Here is a 10,000-nt window from a genome sequence, read left to right as displayed (position 1 = left end):
GGCTATGGCCAAGGGTTCCTGCAACCTTGATGGATGCAAAGTACGCACAACGGTGCGCATCCATTTCCCGAATTAAGCGTGGCGATTTCCTACCAAAGAGGGGAGATGCCGCTGAAATGGATAAAAGAAACGCACGCTTTCTCCGTAAAAGAGAGGAAGTGCTGCTGAAATTTCTGAAGAAGCTATGAATAGCTCAGAAAGAACGTAGCAGGATACTCTGACATATAGCAGAGTGCTACCCAGTTCATGGTTTGCCCTCTACAACGTAGAAGGGTTTGTCGCACCACTGCCGGTAGAGCAGGGGAGGTGCTGACGAAATGGTTGGCAGAAGAGCTGCCGGAACCAATGGAACGGCATAATGATGTCCGTTGATGGAACGATGCCAGATCGGCTCGTATCCTTGTGCCTGCAAGGGCACCTTGCTCGTAAGGGCCGCTGAGCCGGAGTAGAGGTTGCGCCTTGGCTAGGTTTGGACTCGTTGCGTAAAAACACGCCGAGTAGCCGATCTATTTAGATCGAGTCATATGCATGCTCATTGAGAACGGTTACACAACCAGACTCGTAAGGGCCGAAGAGCCAGAGTGTGTTGTTTCCACCCAAAGAGGTGTGATGCTCGTGGTGGCCGAAGTGCCAAAGAGCGGTGTTCTGCATGCATATGAATAAGACTTAAGGTCGCACATACCCCGCGGTTGAAAATCGTGTTAGGGGTACCCCCTCAGTAATGACTGTGTTGGGAAAGACTGAATGGGGTCGGGTACATACTCCCGTAGTGCTGAAAGCACGGGCTGCCTAAATGGCATGCAGATTCTGTCCAAGTAATTGTAAGACTGGCAGACCCCTTCAGGAATTATGCTCACTGTGGAATGACAGTGATGGTACAGCCTTGAGTGACATGTATTTTACTTTGAACCTGATAGAGTCCACGATGGCCTCAGTCACTCATGGGTTTTGGGGTCGTGGTTATCCTTAAGATCTAAGGATTGAACCCAACTACTGCAAGTAGAGGATGCATCCGAATATGGGCCTAGTAGGATTCTCCCAGTTGAAACACACTGCCCTACTATGGATAGGGTCAACAGGCCTCTGGGGTATCTAAAATACATAGAATAATCAACCCCCAGAACGTCGCGTTGATGCCCGGACAATAGCTCTACCTGCGTACCAAAGGCGGGAGCGGTTAATTATCAAAACAATGCATTAGCTTAGGTACAGCGATGCTTTGAATGTATGAGTGGATGACGTGTTGAGTCAGTCCTGCATAACCTTTGTGAATGTGTCATGTTCGGTATACTACTGGACCGACTGGGCAAAGACCCGTGTTGTATCCGCACGACTAAGCGAAACTCGAGGAGTTGTCCTTAGATGCGTGGGATACGGATGTGCCAAGTATGAAGACTTGAGCTAGACATCACTTTGAGACTCGAAAGAGGTCATGGCTAAGTCGTGGAGACTTATGCGGCTATTCAAATCACAGCCCTGAAAAGGCTTGCTCTAAGTCATGAAGACTTGAGCGGATGTTCAACTCATAGCCCTGAGGAGGCTCCTGCGATATACGCTAAGTCTTGGAGGCTTGAGCGTCGTTATTGCGCATTGCGACCCTGAGTGGTCATTATCGTATTTAAGTTGAATGGATGTATGACTGCATGCTTACCAGACCATCAGTGGTTCTGACCCCGTTTTATGGGGATTTCAGGTGTTGGACCTGCGTGGCGATATGCGGAGCAAGGCGGCATCGAGTTCCAGGGTTTCTCTAGACAGAGTTGTACTGCTTCCTTTTATTGAACCTACACTGCTTTTCTAAGCAGTAGTGTTGTAATAAACATGAGTTTTCGATAAAATGGAACACCTTGGTGGTCAATGAATTGCTTGGCCACATACCTGCAACGTGCTCGGAGTTTTCTAAAACCGACGACTCATTATCGTCTTATTCCGCTGCTAAAAGCTTTTCTAAGTTCCGCTGCAAAGAAAAAAAAAAGAAATTCATGAAAATTTTAACTTAGCTTTGTTTTGAAAATCCGGGGCGTTACAGAATTGGTATCAAAGCATGAGTCTGAGAAACCTGGTTCAAGATCCGTCATGTTTGCGGTATCGCACTGTAAGTATAAATTTTATACTTTCTCTGATTTGGGTGTATTTGTGTGAATAGATAAAATGGCTCCTAGGACGAGGAGAACCATGCCGAGTGAGGAGTCCCATACACAGGGCTTCCTGCTGGAAACACTCAACAGGCTTGTGTCTGCCATTCATGAATCAAGGCAAGCACCAGCCCCACCTCGCAATGAGAATCTGGGAGGAGTGACTTATGAAAAGTTCCTCAAACTCGACCCACCTGTTTTCGTTGGTAGTGCCGATCCAGAGCTTGCAGAAAGCTGGATCGAGGAAACAGAGCGGGCATTCCTGGTATTGGGAGTACCAGAGGATAGAAAGACTAACTTCGGCACATATAGGCTGAAGGATAATGCACGAAAGTGGTGGGATACCACTAAGCTTATCCAGTTCTCACAAGTCGAAGTCATTCCTTGGACTGACTTTCGGAGAACTTTCTTGGATAACTACTTCCCGTTGCACTCCAGAAATAAGAAAAAGATGGAGTTTCTGGAACTAGAGCAGGGTGGTATGAGTCTTATCGACTATACTACCAAGTTTCAGAACCTTGAGCGGTACTGCTCTCGGTTATTCGATACTGACCAAGAGAGGGCCGATAAATATATCAATGGATTTCGGGAAGGGCTACGATGTCGAGTCATAACTAGCATGCCCCAAACATTTCAAGCCGCTGTGGCAGCAGCTTCAAAGATTAGTGCAGACTGGGAGCGATGCAAAGGGGTCGTAGTAAAGCGACCGGTAGCAAGTAATGGGAACAACAAGAGGACGTTCCCCGGTGGCCAAGAATCACGACCAACTTTTTATAAGAGGGATTTTCAGGAGAACAACTTTACTCCACCGGCCGAGCGGCCATTACAGATGGTAGAAGCCAATCAACCCTACCGACAGTCTAATTTTCGATGCCCGAGGTGTAGCTCAGATCACCCCGGAGGGGTTTGTCCTCGCGATACAGGGGGTTGCCTATATTGCGGCAAACCAGGGCATCGTGTAACAGAATGCCGCAAGAAGGCCTCAGATCTTCAACGAAGAAATATGGGATCTGGAGGACCCTCTCAACAAATACAACAACAACGACTGCCACTACCCAGGATAGAGCAGAAACCTGTGGCAGGTCGTGTCTATGCGGTGATAGCCGAACAACTCACGGATAATGATCGTATCAAGGAATCTGAATACCTTGATAGATAGAGTTGTGTTGGGTAAGAAGCAATTGAAAGACAAGATCCAATGAATGCTTGAGACAAGTGGCTTATGACCTTGTGTACGGTCATCTGGATAGATATGTATCCTTGCTCTGTAAAGTAATTTTGGATTTGTCAAATAAAAATCTTAAGTGCTTATGCCCAAAATTTATGGCTATAGACCCCATGATTGAAAAATTAAGTTTGCGTAATTAGAACGTTAAAACTTACTTAATAAAATAAACCATCGAGGAATTGTTCCCAAGAAGAGAGTCCTGTGAGGTTTTACATATTCAAGATCAGATCGTCTAGCCAGAGTGAGCCTGTGAGGGTATACAGCTCCGTGCGAGTGTATATGTTCCAAAATCAGTAGCTTAGCTAGTATGATTCTGTGAGGGTGTACTGATCCAATATCAGGTGAGTCTGACGAGGGCGAACCTGTGAGGAGGTACGTTTCCAATACCAGGTAGTCTGACAGGGGACTTATCCCAATATGGTTAATCTCTAGAAGAATGATCTATGTGTATGGAATAGTTACACAAGATGGTTATATTGATAGCCGGTTGGAAGAACATTGATTCAACAAAACTATCGTGGTTGTAGCATAATTTGAACTCAGATATGAGAAGCATACCTCAATTGATCGAGAATCATGATATGAGGTTATGATTGAAATAAATATGATGTTGAACTAAGTGAATAACATTATGAATCTAACATATGGGAGAAATATCCCGAGTTACGCACTTAGTACACTTAACTGAATTTCGCGGACGAAATTCCTTTAAGGGGGTAATGATGTAAGACCCGCAATTTTTCAGTATCTTTCTGAAGAAATTCACGAGGCATTTTCAAGTAAAAATAACATCTCAACCCGAAATACAAATCAGATCGATTTGTACGAACCAGTTATACTTGAGATATTCGTCGCTTTGCGAATATATGCTCAAACACTCTGGAAGTCATAACCTCTTAACTAAACAAAAACAAAGGATTTCCTCGAGCCAACTTTCTTAGTTACGTCAATACGAAGAGAATGGCGTACTCAGAATTTTTCGGAAAAAAATCGCTGGAAACCCGAAATTCTTGCGGGACCCACGGAAATATTGGTGGGACCCACAGAAATATTCCTCAGAAAATATCTTGTGGGACCCACAAAATATCCTATGGAAATATCTAGTGGGCCCCACCTCAAAAGGAACCTCCTGGAATTAAAATAAAGCTCAGGGGCAAAAGGGGGATAAAAATTCCCAAGAGGAGGTGGGCTTGGGCTATAAATAGCCCTCCCCACTCTCTCTCTTCTCATAATTTCGACCCTCTCTCTCTCTCTTGCCTCCTCTCTCTCTCCTAAACCTCCCCTAGTGAGCCCAAGTGAGTCTGAGCCCACCTGACCTGGCCTGAACCCACCTGACCTGGTCTGAGCCTGCCTGACCTGGTCCTAGCTCACCTGACCTGGGTCTGAACCTACTTGACCTAGTCCAAACCTAGTTGACTTGACTTGAACCTAGTTGGGTTTAAAGTCAAAGTCAAAGTCCGTTTTGGTCCAGATTCCGGTTTGGATTTCTGAACCCAGACTTAGCCTACTTGAGCTGAGTTCGAACCTGCTGAACCTAGTTGACTTGGATCGAACCCTGTTTGGTTCAAACCACTTAGGTTGAGTAGCTTGACCTACTCTACCTCTTTCTCAACTAAGTCAGCTTCATCTGACTTAGTCTGACCTCTCGAAGGAAGGCTCGAAGCCAAAGAAGCAACCCGGAGCCGTTTCTTCCACGATTTGAAGTAAGTTCGCTTCGTTGATCCATCTCTCTCAAGTATTTGATTGTTTGTATATAGAATATACTTTCTGAAGTAGTATCTTGCTTTAGTTCTTGGTTGAGCCCTCTAGGACGCTTCGGTGTTCACGCGCTCGCCTCGTAACTATCGTCGGATATATATGTTCGAATGCGCAGTATATGCGTTCTTCAAAAATAGTATCTCACCCTAGTTCTTGGTTGAGCCCTCTAGGACACTTCGGTGTTCACTTGCTCGCCTCGTAACTATCGTTGGATACAGATCTAGGTGTATATCTGCTGATTCTGCCGACGCGTCTTATATCGCACAGGCTATGTAATTTACCTTTGCCGTCGCGTCGTATGATGCCAAGGCTCCCTGTTTTCTGCACTTCCGATTATGCATTTACTTACGCCGTCGCGTCGAACGATGCCAAGGCTTCTGCTTTGTTATATATGTAGAATATTTCGTTCAGTTACACACCCTGAACAATAGTATATGCATTTCTTTACGCCGCCGCTGTATAAAGCACAGGCTTCTGCTTATACTACATATATAGCGCATAAATGAGCGTTCAAATGGAGATCAAACTCCAAATCGTCCATGCGATTCCTTGACCGCTCCTCGTTCAAGATTCTGCTTGACGAATGAAGCCCCTATTGGAAAGGCTTTGGTTTTTTGGCAAAATGCTCTTTACGTAATGACTAAGCCAATTTCGTATGGCCTGGCTATGGCCAAGGGTTCCTGCAACCTTGATGGATGCAAAGTACGCACAACGGTGCGCATCCATTTCCCGAATTAAGCGTGGCGATTTCCTACCAAAGAGGGGAGATGCCGCTGAAATGGATAAAAGAAACGCACGCTTTCTCCGTAAAAGAGAGGAAGTGCTGCTGAAATTTCTGAAGAAGCTATGAATAGCTCAGAAAGAACGTAGCAGGATACTCTGACATATAGCAGAGTGCTACCCAGTTCATGGTTTGCCCTCTACAACGTAGAAGGGTTTGTCGCACCACTGCCGGTAGAGCAGGAGAGGTGCTGACGAAATGGTTGGCAGAAGAGCTGCCGGAACCAATGGAACGGCATAATGATGTCCGTTGATGGAACGATGCCAGATCGGCTCGTATCCTTGTGCCTGCAAGGGCACCTTGCTCGTAAGGGCCGCTGAGCCGGAGTAGAGGTTGCGCCTTGGCTAGGTTTGGACTCGTTGCGTAAAAACACGCCGAGTAGCCGATCTATTTAGATCGAGTCATATGCATGCTCATTGAGAACGGTTACACAACCAGACTCGTAAGGGCCGAAGAGCAAGAGTGTGTTGTTTCCACCCAAAGAGGTGTGATGCTCGTGGTGGCCGAAGTGCCAAAGAGCGGTGTTCTGCATGCATATGAATAAGACTTAAGGTCGCACATACCCCGCGGTTGAAAATCGTGTTAGGGGTACCCCCTCAGTAATGACTGTGTTGGGGAAGACTGAATGGGGTCGGGTACATACTCCCGTAGTGCTGAAAGCACGGGCTGCCTAAATGGCATGCAGATTCTGTCCAAGTAATTGTAAGACTGGCAGACCCCTTCAGGAATTATGCTCACTGTGGAATGACAGTGATGGTACAGCCTTGAGTGACATGTATTTTACTTTGGACCTGATAGAGTCCACGATGGCCTCAGTCACTCATGGGTTTTGGGGTCGTGGTTATCCTTAAGATCTAAGGATTGAACCCAACTACTGCAAGTAGAGGATGCATCCGAATATGGGCCTAGTAGGATTCTCCCAGTTGAAACACACTGCCCTACTATGGATAGGGTCAACAGGCCTCTGGGGTATCTAAAATACATAGAATAATCAACCCCCAGAACGTCGCGTTGATGCCCGGACAATAGCTCTACCTGCGTACCAAAGGCGGGAGCGGTTAATTATCGAAACAATGCATTAGCTTAGGTACAGCGATGCTTTGAATGTATGAGTGGATGACGTGTTGAGTCAGTCCTGCATAACCTTTGTGAATGTGTCATGTTCGGTATACTACTGGACCGACTGGGCAAAGACCCGTGTTGTATCCGCACGACTAAGCGAAACTCGAGGAGTTGTCCTTAGATGCGTGGGATACGGATGTGCCAAGTATGAAGACTTGAGCTAGACATCACTTTGAGACCCGAAAGAGGTCATGGCTAAGTCGTGGAGACTTATGCGGCTATTCAAATCACAGCTCTGAAAAGGCTTGCTCTAAGTCATGAAGACTTGAGCGGATGTTCAACTCATAGCCCTGAGGAGGCTCCTGCGATATACGCTAAGTCTTGGAGGCTTGAGCGTCGTTATTGCGCATTGCGACCCTGAGTGGTCATTATCGTATTTAAGTTGAATGGATGTATGACTGCATGCTTACCAGACCATCAGTGGTTCTGACCCCGTTTTATGGGGATTTCAGGTGTTGGAATTGCGTGGCGATATGCGGAGCAAGGCGGCATCGAGTTCCAGGGTTTCTCTAGACAGAGTTGTACTGCTTCCTTTTATTGAACCTACACTGCTTTTCTAAGCAGTAGTGTTGTAATAAACATGAGTTTTCGATAAAATGGAACACCTTGGTGGTCAATGAATTGCTTGGCCACATACCTGCAACGTGCTCGGAGTTTTCTAAAACCGACGACTCATTATCGTCTTATTCCGCTGCTAAAAGCTTTTCTAAGTTCCGCTGCAAAGAAAAAAAAAAGAAATTCATGAAAATTTTAACTTAGCTTTGTTTTGAAAATCCGGGGCGTTACAGCCTTGAAATGTAATTCCTCTCGGTCGGCGGGCTGAATCCTTTGCAGACGACTTAAATACGCGACGGGGTATTGTAAGTGGCAGAGTGGCCTTGCTGCCACGATCCACTGAGATTCAGCCTCTTGTCGCATCGATTCGTCCCTCCCATCCTTTCTGTTCACCGCACCAAACGAACTTTTCTATGGTGCTAAGGGAGGTTTTCGAGCACCTAACGACTGCCTTCAGTTTGGGAACTCACGGCTACCTCAATGCGAAGGGAGGTTCTCGGGTAGTATGGTCCGGCCCACTTGGTGCTAGCCGGAACACTTTGCATTTCCCCGTAGCGGCGGGACAACCCATGTGCACAAGTTGCAGTGCGAAGTGATGTCCACGGTTGCGGCACATGTTGCAAGGTTGAGACACTTGCTCGGGCCTTGTGTCGGTAGGCAAGGTCATGGTTTGCGCACTAAGTATGGCACATGTTGCACGGTCGCAATACTTGCTCGTCCCTTGTGTTCTTAGGCAAGGTCATGGTTTGCGCGTCCGCGACACTTGTGATGCGGCCCTACCTAGCTCGTTCGGTGCACGCAGGCACTCGGCTGGCCTTCTGCCTTCAGCGCACGCAGCCGCGGGTTGATCGACGCACGCAGGCGCGGATCGTTGAGCGCACGCAGGCGCGCGATGTATAGCGGACGCGGGCGCAGGGATGTCTCGTCCCACGCAGGCGCAAATAATACTCAAGCGCGCGCAGGCAAGGGAGTGAGCGCACGCTGGCGCGTGCGTTAGGGAGCGCGCGCAGGCAAGGGAGTGAGCGCACGCGGGCGTTAGGGAGCGCGCGCAGGCGCTTGCTGCTCTGACGCGCACGGCTTAAGCGATCAGGCGCAGACTCGTGCCTTGTGCCGGTAGGCAAGGTCACGGTCTGCGCACCTGCGGCACTTTGTGTGCACCAAGTATGGCACATGTTGCACGGCCGCAACACTTGCTCGTCCCTTTGTGTTCGTAGGCAAGGTCATGGTTTTGCGCGTCTGCGTCTGCGACACTTGTGATGCGGCCCTGCTATGGATCGGCATGATTATGACTGAACGCCTCTAAGTGTTGCATGGTTGCAACACTTGCTCGTGCCTTGTGTCGGTAGGCAAGTTCACGGTTTGCGCACTAAGTAGGGCACACGTTGCACGGTCGCAACACTTGCTCGTCCCTTGTGTTCGTAGGCAAGGTCATGGTTTTGCGCGTCTGCGTCTGCTACACTTGTGATGCGGCCCTGCTATGGATCGGCATGATTATGACTGAACGCCTCTAAGTGTTGCATGGTTGCAACACTTGCTCGTGCCTTGTGTCGGTAGGCAAGTTCACGGTTTGCGCACTAAGTACGGCACACGTTGCACGGTCGCAACACTTGCTCGTCCCTTGTGTTCGTAGGCAAGGTCATGGTTTTGCGCGTCTGCGTCTGCCACACTTGTGATGCGACCCTGCTATGGATCGGCATGATTATGACTGAACGCCTCTAAGTGTTGCATGGTTGCAACACTTGCTCGTGCCTTGTGTCGGTAGGCAAGTTCACGGTTTGCGCACTAAGTACGTCACACGTTGCACGGTCGCAACACTTGCTCGTCCCTTGTGTTCGTAGGCAAGGTCACGGTTTTGCGCTCGGCTGGAATTGGTGATTCGACCCTGCTATGGATCGGCATGATTATGACTGAACGCCTCTAAGTGTTGCATGGTTGCACCACTTGCTCGTGCCTTGTGTCGGTAGGCAAGTTCACGGTTTGCGCACTAAGTACGGCACACGTTGCACGGTCGCAACACTTGCTCGTCCCTTTGTGTTCGTAGGCAAGGTGACGGTTTGCGCTCGGCTGGAATTGGTGATTGCGCTCGGCTGGAATTGGTGATTCGACGATCTAGAGCTCGATTGAGACTCGTAGACCCGTCGGATGCTCTCCTTCAATCGGTTGAATGAGTGTCGATATTTGCAATCTTGGGGGTCAAAATTTTTTTTATGGTTGCCCGGGTGTTTTTCGTATTCGTTCCTGTCAGCGGGGGGTCAGCGCCCAAAAGGGGGAAAAATTTTTTATTGATCCTCATGGCACGCGGCACCTCATGTGCGCCACACGGTTCGCGCGGCTGCGGTACTTGTGTGTGCGGTTGCGTGCACTTGTTGCGCACAGCTGCGGCACAGTTAAGCAGTTGCTGGTGCGGCCGTTGCACATGTT

This window comes from Nuphar pumila, chromosome 10, assembly GCF_984573655.1.
Source record: "Nuphar pumila chromosome 10, dmNupPumi1.hap1.1, whole genome shotgun sequence".
NCBI lineage: Eukaryota > Viridiplantae > Streptophyta > Magnoliopsida > Nymphaeales > Nymphaeaceae > Nuphar > Nuphar pumila.
The sequence above is the reverse complement of the archived record's forward strand: the minus strand, read 5'-3'. Positions refer to the sequence as shown.